Source organism: Hibiscus syriacus, unplaced genomic scaffold, assembly GCF_006381635.1.
Source record: "Hibiscus syriacus cultivar Baekdansim isolate YM2019G1 unplaced genomic scaffold, ASM638163v2 tig00110013_pilon, whole genome shotgun sequence".
Taxonomy (NCBI): Eukaryota; Viridiplantae; Streptophyta; class Magnoliopsida; order Malvales; family Malvaceae; genus Hibiscus; species Hibiscus syriacus.
This window is the reverse complement of record NW_024062563.1, coordinates 3,399,263-3,414,634: the sequence shown is the minus strand read 5'-3', so window position 1 is coordinate 3,414,634 and position 15,372 is coordinate 3,399,263. Positions and strand designations below refer to the sequence as shown.

At 34.4% G+C, this 15,372-nt stretch overlaps 3 non-coding genes and 2 pseudogenes across 3 annotated transcripts; all 5 read left to right on the top strand.

Moving 5' to 3' along the window:
* Nucleotides 1-525: 525 nt before the first annotated feature.
* On the top strand, nt 526-2,772 carry LOC120212437 (annotated as a pseudogene).
* LOC120212626 lies at nt 1,355-1,451 on the top strand. The gene has a single exon (XR_005524724.1). It is a non-coding gene; the product is annotated as a small nucleolar RNA snoR128 (small nucleolar RNA).
* On the top strand, nt 1,562-1,658 carry LOC120212625. Its single transcript, XR_005524723.1, has one exon. It is a non-coding gene; the product is annotated as a small nucleolar RNA snoR128 (small nucleolar RNA).
* Nucleotides 1,930-2,017, top strand: LOC120212627 (annotated as a pseudogene).
* Nucleotides 2,773-3,313: 541 nt separating the features above from the next.
* On the top strand, nt 3,314-3,389 carry TRNAT-AGU. The gene has a single exon. It is a non-coding gene; the product is annotated as a tRNA-Thr (tRNA).
* The last annotated feature ends 11,983 nt before the right edge of the window (nt 3,390-15,372 follow it).

The following is a 15,372-nucleotide window of genomic DNA, read 5'->3' as shown; positions in this document are numbered from 1 at the left end:
AATTAATATTATGTGACTTCATTTATTAATTTTACTGTAATTTAAAAAAAATACAAGAAAAAGAAAGGGATAAAGCATACCCATTTGGGTTTCTCTTTTACTCTATTTCTTCGGCTTTTAAAATTACAAAAAAAACATTAAAAAGGTCAAAAGGTTTAAATGAGTCAAATCAAATAATTTTATTATCTCTATTGTTATGTAAGCTACCTGTTTAAAAATTAACGGTCAGAGATTTCATTATTTACGATAATTTGAATGATTAATTTATAACTTTTTATAATGAAATGCTTCAATTAAAGATCACATTATACCTGAGAGACTATCTGCTTAATTTACCCAAATATTAGAATACATTCCAACACGATTCAGCGTGACTTAGAATTTTCTGGAATTCTACTCGAACGTAGAGAAAAGCATTCGGTGGGTTACAGCCTACAGGCAGCCAGGAAAAAGAAAACCCTAGATAAGCCACCCTTAATATATAATACACTTCCCCTGTTCCAAACCCTCCATTCACATCAAACCATGGAGCCGCTCACTAGAACTCTCACTCGTTCTAGAATTCTTCCAGCCATCACCTTCTCCTCCTCAACTCCTCTCCCCCTCGTCTCCGCCGTCGGCCGCTCTCCTTCCCCGCCGCCTTCTCCGTTCCCGTACGAAACCTATAAACGCCTCCTTTTTAGCTCCATTTCTTTTTAATACCAGTCTTTCTGTGTAACTCTTCATATTTGAAGAGCTGATTTGCAGCTTCTTTTTTGCAGGGGTTTTGCGATGTATAGTCCATTGCCTAAAGCAACTACATCGGAAGAAGCCATCCACCGGTCCGAATCGGTTTTTCAGTGACGATCGCGACGGAGTTGCCACTTTTGAAGAAGTTCCGGCGGTTGAGAAGAATGTTATCAATGAAATGCTGTCTCCGGAAGAACCTAAATTAGATTCAGCTTCCGAAGAGGAATCGCAGATGTTTGAGTTTTTGGAAAAGTTAATAAAGGTTTACCCTTTGCTTAATCACTTTTATAGATTCATCATAGTTTCAATTGATCCTCTCACAGGGAAAAACTAATTTTTAATGCAAGGAAATGAAAGATTGATAACTTTGGTTCCGTTGCGATGATTATTGAAACATACGATTCAGTTGTGTTTTTTGTTTGATTTTTATATTGAAATTGTTGTTAAAATGTGCTAAATTGAATCCGTCAAATTTTCCCTCATTTTGGAAGGTACATTTTTTGAAATTAGAATGGATTGAAAAAAAAAGAAAAATGAAACATCTCAGTTCTTTTACTTGATTATTTATGTCACTAACTGCTAATGAATTTCTCTTTTTATGCTCCTCTTTCGTTATCAAATTGGGTTGCATTGATGAGGTTTTGGAATCAGTGGAAGGCATTTGTTGAATGCTTGATGAAACTCTCAACCATTGTGTTGATCCTGAGCGGTTACCTGAGCAACCTAGTGTTTTATCTATTAGAATGGATTGCAAGAAATAAAAGAAACATTATAGTTCTTACTATGAGAATAACTTGTTGGATTTATGCTCCCTTTTTGTTGTCAAATTAGTTTGCAATGATGAGGTTTTGGAATCAGTGGAAGGCATTTGTTGAATGCTTGATGAAACTTTCGACCATTGTGTCGATCCTGAGCGGTTACCTGAGCAACCTTGTGACTTAATCATACCTTTCACCATCTCTCTAACTCATTGGTATTTGGATTTTGGACTTATTTGTGAGTTTATGATATGTTATGTTTTAATTTTTTAAGAATTTTATATATTAAGATCCTTAGAGGGTCATATTCCCTTTGCACATATCTTTTGTCCGTAAATGATATTTGTGTTTTCACCTTAGAGCTTTGAAGACTTTTCACACTTCTATCATTTAACTCCATTTTCGGAGGTTTCACAACTTCTTTAATGAATTTGCAATTTGGTTGCTATGATGATTAGTAAAATTTATGAAAATTTTATGAATCATCGACAATCATGTTTGATTGTCGATCTGAGCGGTTAACTGAGCAACTAAATTGTTTAAATCCATTTTCTTTGTTTAATTCTTACCAATAGTTTTTCCCCATGATTTTGGCTGATCATATTGTCTTGTTTGTCCTCTTTTATCCCTGTTTCTATAGTTGGTATAAAAAGTATACGATTTCAAACAGTTTTGTAACTTTGCTCACATTCAGTTCATCATACTTGAGAGTTTTATTTTATAGTTTGCTTCTTTTTTGCAAGTACTATCATTTCTCATTGTTTTTGAATCAATTCTGACGATTGGATCACTAAACACTTGCAGATTGACAATGAAGATGCATATTCAATCATATTATGGAAGTGGTGCCTTGGTTGCTTTGTGGCTAGCCTCCGCTCTTGTTGGTGCTATTGATTCAATTCCGTTGGTGCGTTTTAAATCTGAATTCCGAGTTTCTTTGGACCATATGAATAAAACATTTCATATTCCTTTTGGCTAAAGATTGTAATCATAAAATTCAGTTCCCTAAATTGCTAGAAGTTGTGGGTCTTGGCTACACGTTCTGGTTCACCTCCGATATCTGATATTCAAGGTAACTGCAGCCTGGCTTTTAAACAATCAAGGTTTTAATCTAATCACTGCATGCCATAGAAGGGAAGTATTAATCCCGCATTGTCTGGTACTTTGCAGAAAAACAGGGAGGAGTTGGCTTCTAAAATTGAAGAACTTAAGCAGCAGATCATTGGCTGGGATGACGAATGATATGATAGGATGGATTTGGTTCAGTGTGTTTTGCTTGATACATGAAAAGGGGAAGAGAAGCAGAGAGAGAAGCAGAGTTGATTCTTTCTCTAGTAGATTTTTAGGGTACGAATATGTCGATAACCATAACTAGTTAAAATAACATCAAGATTAAAAGGATTTTTCGGTTTCTTCTTTCATGCACCCTGCTTCAAGTATGTAGTTACTTTGTTCATTAGCAATTAGCAGTGGCTGGTGTGTAATGGGACTCGAAATGAATATGCAAATATCTTAGAACACGCTCCTGCCATGGATTTCTCTCGTGTTGATGTATGTATGAGTTCTCCCTTTTCAGCGGTTCCAGTTGAGTTCTAATTATTCAGATCGTAAGTTATTGAATTAAATATACCCTCAGACTCTACGCCTTCGTAACTTTGCCGGAGCACTCATTTTGTATGTGGTAAGTCTTGTGTCCGGTTCTCAACAACAGCGTGTCATTTTATATTATCCTTCATTCAAATCGTAAGTACTTTTGTTTTAATGATATAGAGAACCAAGATCAAAATAATTGGTTAAAATTAATTAATCTAATCCTCAGGAAACAGGCTTTCGTAGCTCAGTTGGTTAGAGCACCCGTTTAGTAAGCGGGAGGTCTTGAGTTCTCGACTCTCAACGAAAGCAACTTTTCTTTTCACGATTCAGATTTGAATATTTGCTCTAGAAAATCTGATCTAACCTGCAAGCATCAAGCTTTCGTAACTTTGTTAGATCACCCATTTAGTAAGAGTGGGAGGTCTTGAGTTCGACTCTCAGCGTAGCATGGAGAAGAAGAACGACGTCATTACAGCAGCCATCCAACCACAAATGTCTGCCCAGATTTTGATACCAGAAAACCAGTTTTACAACCAAAACTTGAACCTTAATTAATTATAATTATGATTGAACATGTTTTAGCTGTATCATTCACTATTGATCTTACTTTAGCTACGATTGACCTTTCTGTTTACATTGGATAGATTAGTAGTTACTTATAAGCTATGGACATTTACAGGCAATGAACGTAATAAAGGAAGGTACAGAATAATGGACTCACAATCGCTAGTCGCTTCAGGTCGGATTCGTCTACTGATAGAAGCAGAACTTACTCCTCGACCCTCATAAGTCATATCTAATATTCGTCCACATGGTGATAGTATTGCTTTGCATGAATTTGGTGTCAGTGTTGCAGTCAAGGTTAGAATGTTTATGTTTTGACTAAAACGAACCACCCCCAGGCCTATTGATGCCAAGGTAATACCCGAGTATAGAACAAGTGAAGCTTCGATGGACCATGGCACAAGCTTGAGCCGATTTCACGTATGGTCTCAAACAGCTAAGTGCTGCTGTTAAGGTTTCAACAATTATTCTCTTGAAAGGTTTTAAAATATGGACATCAGGTATCGAATTTACTGATCTGGGCATTAAAATTTGCCAGTTGAGAGCATGATATGCATATACCAATAAAGAGAAAAGTGAATGTTCTTACTTGTCATTATCAATATTATTGTTGATACAAATGAAACTATTGTCATGATAAAATTTAAGATCAATACGATAAAAGATAATGTTAAGAAATTTGAAATATCAAACACATAAAATGAATAACTAATAAATATACTTAAATCTTATATCTTCACACAGTGACGGAGCCATGTAGGCCCCGGGCACTGGCGCAAATTTTTTACCATTAAAAAAATAGAGATAATTATCAATTTAGATCTTTAAATTTTGATTTATTTTGATTTTATCTCCCATTTTCTATTGTTAATTATACTTTGCTCATCTGGACTAAAATCTTGGCTCCGTCTCTATCTTCACATATAAAATTAGATTACATTAGGTCATGTTTTACTGTAGGTTGTTTATAAATTGTTAAGCCTTAAAAACTAATCTTTAACAAAAGGGAGAATAATTTGATTAAACTAAGGTAATATAGAATAACTAAATTTATGATTAAGCTTAAAGAGGGTATGCTTTTAAAAATACTATTGTCACATTGTGAGTTAAAAAAAGTATTGAAGCATAATTTGTTACAAGCTAATAATAATAAGAAAAATTCTTAAATGTTAAAGGAATTGTTATTGATCCTTAAGGTTTCGGGTTCAAGTATCAAGGATGTTAGAGGTGTGATAGTGTGAAAGTGTATGTTTATTTGTTTAATGAAAGACTTGATATTTGTGTGAATCTTATACGTATCTCTTTCCTGAAAACTTACATGATATAATTATTCATAATTATGCTCATTATATTTTTTAATTATTATGAAAAATTAAATCTCTTTGTAATTTACTTCTGAAATTAAGAATGAAGTTTGATAATCTGGTTTTGGTCATAATAGATAATAATTATTATGATCAATTTTAAATCATTTTTTATTTGTGAGAGAGTAGTGATAGACAATAGTGCTATTAAATACAATAGATAATAATTTTAAGTCATTTTATGTCTATATTGATATTAAGTGTTTTTAATGCTAACAATTTATTAGTTCACTCTAATATATTTGATATATTAAACATTGAGAGAAATTTTGTTTATATGTCTTATATGTATTAATAAAGGCACTTTGTGTTTAAGGAGTAAGTGTTTACTTCGACGACGCTGTTACTATACTTGCATGCTTGATTGCGCCTACTGTAGAAGATGCTTTGATATGGAGTGGTCTTTTTTGGGGAGTGTATTCAATTTGCTCAAGCTATTTTTTACTTGCTCCATCGACATCGAGTCAACACGACTGTTTCTTCCTTGTGGATCTTTATATCTCGCTTATCAGTACCACCCAAAATTCGGATATTTGGGTGGCATTTAGCTCATGAGGCTTTGCCGGTTTGTCGTCACCTTCAGTTGGTCGGGTTATCCAATTGTCTTTGCCCTTTATTTGCACAGTTTTCTGAGAATACATGCATGCCCTATTTGAATATGTGTTTCTAGGAAAATATTACATGCACCTGGATTCACTCATCTAGTGATATTTTCTCCAAAGACATCAGTTGGGGATAGGTTGTGTTTGCTCATGCAGTTGCTTTCTCTGGATGAATTCAGATTGTTGCAGATTGTGTTGTATAATCTATGGCACCGACGAAATGAATATGTTATGGATGGAATATTGACTCCTGGTTGGGTTATGGTTTGTTCCAGTCGGGCTTATTTATCAACTTTCAACACAGCTCGGGGATTCACGAGCTCCACTTCATCATCTTCGGGGAACTCGTCGGTTCAGTGGTGCAAACCCTTGGTAGATATTGTTGAGTCAATCAAGATGATGAAATAACCTAGAGTGGGTGAATTGGAAAATTAAAAAAAAATGAAAAAATAAACACAAATTTTAGAGTGATTCAACTTTCTAAACTAAAGTCTGCATCCACTACCTTAGTCATCCACACTAAGGATTTTCACAAATTCACTAATTTGTATCAACATTTGAGGACAAGTTGTAACCTTACAACTTCCTAAAAAATTATACCAATTCTTGATACCTAATCATTGCTCTATTTATAATAGCAAACGGTGTTTGTGGCTTCCGTCCAAAATATTTTGACAAATTATTTTCACAAAACACAGTTCTAGTCATTTCCTCTAAAGTTTTAATTTCCCTCTCAACAACTTCATTTTGAGGGGTTCTAGGAGCTGAAAATTTATGACTAATACCACAAGAGTTACAAAAATCTTTAAAACAAAGATTTTGAAATTTGATTTCATGGTCACTCCTAACACTAGAAATTGAGTAACCTTTTTCATTTTGGTTTATTTTTGAAAATATGATGAATTTGCCTAAAGCTTAATCCTTAGTGTAACACCCCTAACCCGTATCCGACCCGAATATGAGTCCGAGGTGTCACATTGACTTTTTACACTTTGACACTTAAAGAAAAATAGGGAAATTTTAAACTTTCATTAAAATAAAATATGTTAATTTACATAAGAGACCACAAAATACAAAATCGATCAAACATTCGTAATTAACAACTTATTACATGCCAACACTCTATGCATAACCCAAAATACCTACTTTGTCAATTAATTCTGATATGATCTTTTTGTAGTGATGTTGTTCTTATCACTTCTAGTACTGCTCTTCTTGTTTCTTGGTACCTACGTGTAAATCACTTACACGCTAAGTCATAGACTTAGTGAGGTAATAAATAAACATGTAACAATAGATTCAATATGCATTTTTACCTTGTGATCTTGATATTTCAATATGCATGTATTTATTACAGTAAACATATATAATCATATCATGCACTTATAAGACTTATCTTCTTGTACCATTTTCACTTTAATTTATTTTTCAATTGCTCATGTACATTATTGAGAACAAAGGTACGTGAGTACATTGAGGTTGTGCATTAACGCTGTCACCACAGCTCGATAAATTCCCACTAGGGCAGTGAATATTTGTCCCGAAGGACCATTACATCCCTAAGGACCACTGGATATTCCGAAGGACCACTACGTCCCGAAGGACCACTGGATATGTTCCGAAGGACCATTATAACCCTCGACTCTTGGCATGCCAACTATACCTACAACTCCCATATCATATAACATGGGCTTAAATATGAATACATTTCTCATTTCATATCTCTTTTATCACTTTTCATATAAACACATAATCATTTCCATTATTCCACATACCTGGATTGTTTCTCTGGCAATGACATTCATTCATTTAATATCATATTAACACATAATGAATTATACATGCAATCACTATCACATAGTATATGTATGCATGTACATGAGTATAGAATCATGAATTCAACTATAGAGATAGACTTATCACAGTCTTGTCTCTATACATTTTAACTATAAATACACTCACCTTAGCCTTGTTTTGATTCGATTCTAGTTCTTTGATTGTGCCGGAACAAGTTTATGTTATATATCTTTGTTTTGCTTTACTCGTATAAGGAAGAAAGAAGAAAAGAACTCTGGAAGCCTTTGTGTTCTCCACTCTTCAACCCACGTAGATTAATATATAACCCTTCCTTTCTTATTTACTTATAATTGACCTATTTGCCCTTTCATTCATTCTTCATTTCAATTCAATTCTATATAATAATTTACAAATAAATCTTTATACTATTCAATCATTCTATTTAATCACCAAATTATAAGACTTTATAATTTAGTCACTAACCGGTATTGAGGATGTTACAATCTTCCCCTTAAGAAAATTCATCCTCGAATTTTCATTACGCAAAAAGGTGGGGGTACTTAATCCTCACGTCCTCTTCACGCTCCCATGATGCTTCCTCTACTTTGTGATTCCTCCACAAGACTTTTAACAAATGTCTTAATTAGTTGTTGTTACTTAGTTGTTTAACCTCATGAGCTATGATTTTAACCGGTTCCTCTTCATAAGTCAGATCTGGTTGAATATCTATCTCTTCTGGAGTCACAATATGGGAAGGATCAGATCGATACTTCCGAAGCATTGAAACATGAAAGACATTGTGAATTTTCTCCATTTCAGATGGCAAAGCTAACTGATATGCTACTGGTCCTACTCTCTTAATAATCTCGTAGGGTCCAATGAATTGAGGACTCAATTTTCCTTTACGTCTAAACCTCATAACCTTCTTCCAAGGAGAAACTTTAAGAAACACTTTGTCTTCTACTTGATATTCTATTTCCTTTCTCTTTAAATCTTCATACGATTTCTATCTATCAGCTGCTGTTTTGATGTTACTCTGAATCACTTGAACTTTTTCTTCCATTTCCTGAATCAACTCGGGACCAATAACTTCTCTATCATTAAGCTCAAACCAATTCAAGGGCGTACGATATCTTCTCCTGTATAAAGCTTCATAGGGAGCCATTTTGATGCTTGACTGATAACTATTGTTATATGCAAATTCAGCAAGTGGAAAATACCTTTTCCACGATCATTTGACTTCAATTACACAAGCTCTAAGCATATCCTCCAGAATTTGGATAGTTCGCTCAGATTGTCCATCGGTCTGAGGATGAAATGTTGTACTAAAGTTCAACCGAGTTCCCAACGCTCCATGTAATGATTTCCAAAATCGCGATGTGAATCTAGGATCCCGATCAGAAATTATAGAAATAAGTATACCATACAAGCGTATAATTTCTCTAACATATAGCTCGGCATACTTATCCATGGAGAAATCAGTTCGCACCGGGATAAAATGGGTTGATTTAGTCAATCTATCTACAATCACCCAGATTGAATCCCTTTTGTTTGGAGTTAAAGGCAACCCAGTCACAAAATCCATTGTTACATTCTCCCATTTCCACTGAGGAATTGATACTGATTGTAACAATCCCGACGGAACCTGATGCTCAGCTTTGACTTGTTGACAAGTCAAACACTTTGATACAAATACCGTAATGTCTTTCTTCATTCCAGGCCACCAATATCAACTCTTGAGGTCCATATACATTTTGTTTCCTCCTGGGTGCATCGTTAATGGACTACAATGAGCTTCTGTTAATAAATCATTTTTTAACTCATCATCATTTGGAATCACTAATCTCCCTTGATAATACAAGTTCCCATCCAACTTGATTTCATAATCATTTAGCTCTTCATTTTAAATTGTTGCAATTTCTTCAAACACATTTCATCTTTTCTTTGCAATTCCTTAATTCGATCCAGCCATGATGGCTTGATAGTCAATTCCGCACAAATTGCACCGTCTCCGCGAAATGATAGTTTGGCATCCAAAGCTCGTAAGGCTGCAAACGTCTTTCTACTTAAGGCATCCGCTACCACATTTTTTTTTCCGGGATGGAAATCAATCACAACATCATAATCCTTGAGAAATTCCACCCATCTTCTCTGTCTTAAATTCAACTCTTTCTTAGTCATCAAGTACTTTAAACTCTTATGATTCGTATACAAGTAGCACTTTTCACCATAAAAATAGTGACATCAAATCTTAAGAGCAAACACTACGACCACCATCTCCAGATCATGTGTAGGATAATTCTTTTCGTGTGGTTTTAGTTGCCTCGAAGCATAGGCCTTTGCCCTCTTGCATTAACACGCATCCTAAACCGTTATGAGATGCATCACTGTACACTACAAAGTTCTTACCAGACTCAGGTTGGACTAACACTGGAGCTTCTGTCAAAATCTTCTTTAATTTTTCTAAACTCTCTTGGCATTCCTGAGTCCAAGGAAATTTTACTTCTTTTCTCAATAACTTAGTTAGAGGTAAAGTTATTATCGAAAAGTTTTTAACGAACCTTCAATAATAACCAGCTAACCCCAGAAAACTTCAAACTTCTGACACATTCTTTTGAGGATCCACTCGAATTCATTCTGCAGAAATTACATGTCCAAGGAATGCCGCTTCATTCAACCAAAATTCACGTTTAGAGAATTTAGCATAAAGCCTTTTGTCTCGTAAAATTTGCAAAACGATCTTTAAGTGTGAACTATACTCTTCTTCTGACTTTGAATACACTAAAATATCATCAATGAACACCACCACGAACTGATCCAAATATGATTAGAATATTCTGTTCATTAAATCCATGAAAGTAGCTGGCGCATTCGTAACTCCAAATGGCATCACGATAAATTCATAGTGACCATACCTCGTTCTAAACGCCGTCTTTGGAATGTATTTCTCTTGAATCTTCAATTGATGGTAACCCAAACGCAAATCAATCTTTGAGAAAACTGAAGCTCCCTTTAATTGATCAAATAAATCGTTAATTCGGGGGAGAGGATAATTTTTCTTGATGGTCACTTTATTGAGCTGTCTGTAGTCGATGCAGAGACACATTGAACCATCTTTCTTCTTAACAAATAGAACTGGAGCTCCCCAAGGTGATACACTTGGTCTGACAAACCCTTTGTCCAGTAGCTCCTGTAATTGAATCTTTAATTCTTGCAACTCTTTTGGAGCCATTCTGTATGGTGCCATTACAATGGGTGTTGTTCCCGGCATTATCTCAATCTGGAATTCTACCTCTTTGTCCCGAGGTAAACCTGGCAACTCTGCAGGAAAAACATCTAAGAACTCTCTCACTATAGGAATTTCTTCAATTTCTTTGTCTTTGGCTCTTACATCCAGCACATTAGCAATGAATCCTTGACATCATTATAGAAGTAACTTCTTTGCAGTCATTACTGATATCACATTCGCCAACGGATTCCATCTTTTACTAAATACAACGACTTCTACTCCTTCTGAACTTTTTAACGTTACTCTTTTCAGTCTATAATCGACATTAGAATAATAATGATATAACCAATCCATTCCCAGTATCACTTCAAATTCATGAACTCTTATTTCATCTGTCGAACAAATTGATCTCCGATGTACTTATTCTTGAATTCTTTTAAAAATAATGACCAAGTTACTTGATTACTAGACATCCTCAATGTAACATTGGTCTACCAAATCCTTGCTTGACCTATTAACAAGGAAATTACTCCATCTATCTTCTCAGCATCGGAACAATGAAGTCCCTCAAGCATGACTTTCACGTCATTAAGCCAAAGGTCCGCAGTAACAGAACCTTCCTCAGCTTCCCCTCTAAACTCGGGAGATCCTAAACCCTTCAACTCTTTCGCAACATTCATTTTCGGAGTTGAAGTAGTAGGAGGTTGGAAACACGTCAATATCGAGTCTAACGTTCTAAAGAATACATCTTGATCATTCACAGGCACTCCAGAGGGTGTCTGTTCTTCACTCTGCCTGGCCAGGGCAGGTGAATTGCTACTTTCAGCGGGTATATCATCTCCCACTTCATTTCTAGAACTACAATGTCCGAACATCTATTAAGACACAATAATATCATTCTATTAGCAAAACAACATACTTATTATTCTATCAGATCATAAGTTTTCACTATTTTGTTGGCATGTATACATTATAAGACACTTTAGACTTCAGTTTATGTCGAGAATCGACTAAACCGTAGCTCTGGTACCATTAAATGTAACACCCCTAACCCGTATCCGACCCGAATATGAGTCTGAAGTGTCACATTGACTTTTCAAACTTTGACACTTAAAGAAAAACAGGGAAATTTTAAACTTTCATTAAAACAAAATATGTTAATTTACATAAGAGAGAGACCATAAAATACAAAATCGATCAGAGCATTCGTAATTAACAACTTATTACATGCCAACACTCTATGCATAACCCAAAATACCTACTTTGTTAATTACTTCTGATCTGATCTTTTAGTAGTGATGTTGTTCTTGTCACTTCTAGTACTGCTCTTCTTGTTTCTTGGTACCTACGTGTAAATCACTTACACACTAAGTCATAGACTTAGTGAGACAATAAATAAACATGTAACAATAGATTCATGAATTTGCATTTTTACCTTATGATCATGACATTTCAATATGCATGTATTTATTACAGTAAACATATATATAATCATATCATGCACTTATAAGACTTACCTTCTTGTACCATTTTCACTTTAATTTATTTTTCAATTACCCATGTACATTATTGAGAACAAAGGTACGTGAGTACATTGAGGTTGTACACTAACGATGTCACCACAGCTCGATAAATTCCCATTAGGGGCAGTGAATATTTGTCCCGAAGGACCATTACGTCCCTAAGGACCACTGGATATGTCCCGAAGGACCACTACATCCCGAAGGACCACTGAATATGTCTCGAATGACCACTACATCCCGAAGAACCACTGGATATGTCCCGAAGGACCACTGTAACCCTTGACTATTGGCATGCCAACTATACCTACAACTCTCATATCATATAACATGGGCTTAAATATGAATACATTTATCATTTCATATCTCTTTCAGCACTTTTCATATAAACACATATAATCATTTTCATTATTCCACATACCTGGATTGTTTCTCTGGCAATGACATTCGTTCATTTAATATCATATTAACACATAATGAATTAAACATGCAATCACTATCACAGTAGTATATGTATGTATGTACATGAGTATATAATCATGAATTCAACTATCAGAGATAGACTTATCACAAGTCTTGTCTCTATACATTTTAACTATAAAATACACTCACCTTAGCCTTGTTTTGGTTCGATTCTAGTCCTTTGATTGTTCCAGAACAAGATTATGTTCTATATCTTTGTGTTGCTTTACTCGTACAAGGAAGAAAGAAGAAGAAAATAACTCTGGAATCATTTGTGTTCTCCCCTCTTCAACCCACGTGCATTAATATATTACCCTTCCTTTCTTATTTCCTTATAATTGACCTCTTTACCCTTACATTCCTTTTCCTTTCAATTCAATTCTATACAATAATTTACAAATAAATCTTTATACTATTCAATCATTCTATTTTAATCTCCAAATTATAAGACTTTACAATTTAGTCACTAACCTGGTATTGAGGATGTTACACTTAGTACATAAAAAGAGAACTCGTGTGAATCTAGGATAATCATCAAGTACAAAAGCATATTGTTTTACACCCAAGCTAGTAATCCTAATAGATTCAAATAAATCCATATGAATCAATTGCAATATTCTACTAGAGGAAACATCATTAATAAATTTAAAGGAAACTTTTTTATGCTTACCCTTTACACATGCATCACAAATTTTGTCTAAATAAAATTTTATCTTTGATAGGCCTCTTACTAGATCTCATTTAACAAGTTCATCTAATATGCTCATGCCAACATGTCCAAGTTTTCTATACCATAACCATGGATCATTTTCATCTTTAGGTACTAGGCATACATTTGAGGAAAAATATCATCTAAATGCACCATGTAAATGTTTCCTATTCTATGTCCAACAAGCATAATCATGTTTGATGCAATGTCAACTATTTTACAATCATTAGACTAAAACTGACATTGTATCCCTTATCACACAATTGACTTATACTAAGTAAATTATACTTCAAACCATTGACATGTAACACATTTTCAATTAAAATAGAAGAATTGTTACCAATTGAACTGATTCCTTATATATGGCCTTTGGAGTTGTCAATGAAATTTAAGGTCTTTTAAATAGCTCTTGTCACCGGTCATATATCTTGAGCATCCACTATCAAGGTACCATGACTTTGTGCTTACGTTTTTTTGCCTTGTAGCAATGTTTTTCCACCTACAAATATAGATTGATTTTCGGTACCCAAATTCTTTTGGGTCCATAGGCATCAGTTCCCAATAATCTAGTCCCATTAGGTATCTATTTTTATAGGATATCATTGTCTTTAGTAGCAATGAGTCCTTTGGGGACCCAAATGCTCCTAACAACTTTCCTATTGGAGGACCTTTATGTTTGTATTGTCTAAAGTTATTTTTAACGTAATTGGATTTAGAAGTTTAACCTTTTTGAAATTGATTTGATCCAACCTTATTTTAACCTTATTAAAATAAGCTTTGAGATCATCAAGTTCTTTAATGATCATCATGAACCTTAGAACATAACTTATGCAAATCTTGATTTTTCTTTTCAAATTCATCAGGTTTGATTTGCATATCTTTCATCTTACTTTCAAGTTCATTATTGGTCTTAACTAAGAGTTCATTTTTGTTTTTTGGTTTTGAAATATTTTTATTATTCTTTGAAAGCATGATATCAATTTCTAAGGTCAATTCATCATAGGTCTTTTTTAGTTCATCAAAAGAATATTCATTTAAATTGGATGCACTAGAGGTTACCTTAGTTTCTCCCTCGATGGTCATAAGACATAAGTTGGCAACTTCTTGTTCTTTTTCATTAGAGCATTCTTTATCGCTTCATATAACTACATGTTCTTTTTGTGCCTTCTTGGTTGACCCATTTTTCTTCAACCGAGGAAACTCAAACTTGATATGTCCGGGTTTCTTTCACTCATAACAAATGAGTGGTCATTCTCCTTAGATTCAGTCTTGAAACCTTCTTTTATTTGAAATCTTTTTTCTTTGCTGGACTTCATGAATCTTCTAAATTTTTTGGCAAACATTGTCATTTCTTCATATTCTTCCACACTAGAATCACCCTCTTTCTTGGTGGAGTTGAGATCAATCTCAACTTTCTTCTTTTTCATCTTCTTCTCTTCCTCGTAATTGAGTCTTATCTCATGAGTGAGAAGATACCCAATGAGTTCATCAAGAGTAAGAACTTCTAAGTCTTTGGCTTCTTTAATAGACATCCTCTTGGATTCTCAAGTCATTGACAAGCTATTGAGAAATTTTCTCACAATTTCTTCATTGGTGTAGAATTTCTCAAAGGCATCCAACTCGTTGATGATGGAGGTAAAACGATCTGACATAGTCTTAACATCTTTATCAGCCTTCATTAAAATTCTCATAATTGAGTGTAAAAATTCCAAACTTTGACTTCTTTACTTGAGTTGTATTCTCATGTATGACTTCAAGCTTATACTAAATCTCTTTTTCATTTGACCAAGAAGACACTCTACTATAGTCATTAGGGCCTAATGCACAAAATATGATGTGCATGGCCTTGGCATTGAGTTGAATGAGTCTTTAATCTTCATCGGTCCATTTCGACTTGACCTTCGGTACAACAAGCTCTCCTTGCCTCTTGGAAGGAATTGATGCTCTGTCGGTAATGACATCCTACACCAAATATTTGGTGGCTTGAATGAATAGCATCATTCCATTCGTTCAATAAGAATAGTTGACACCATTAAAATATGAAG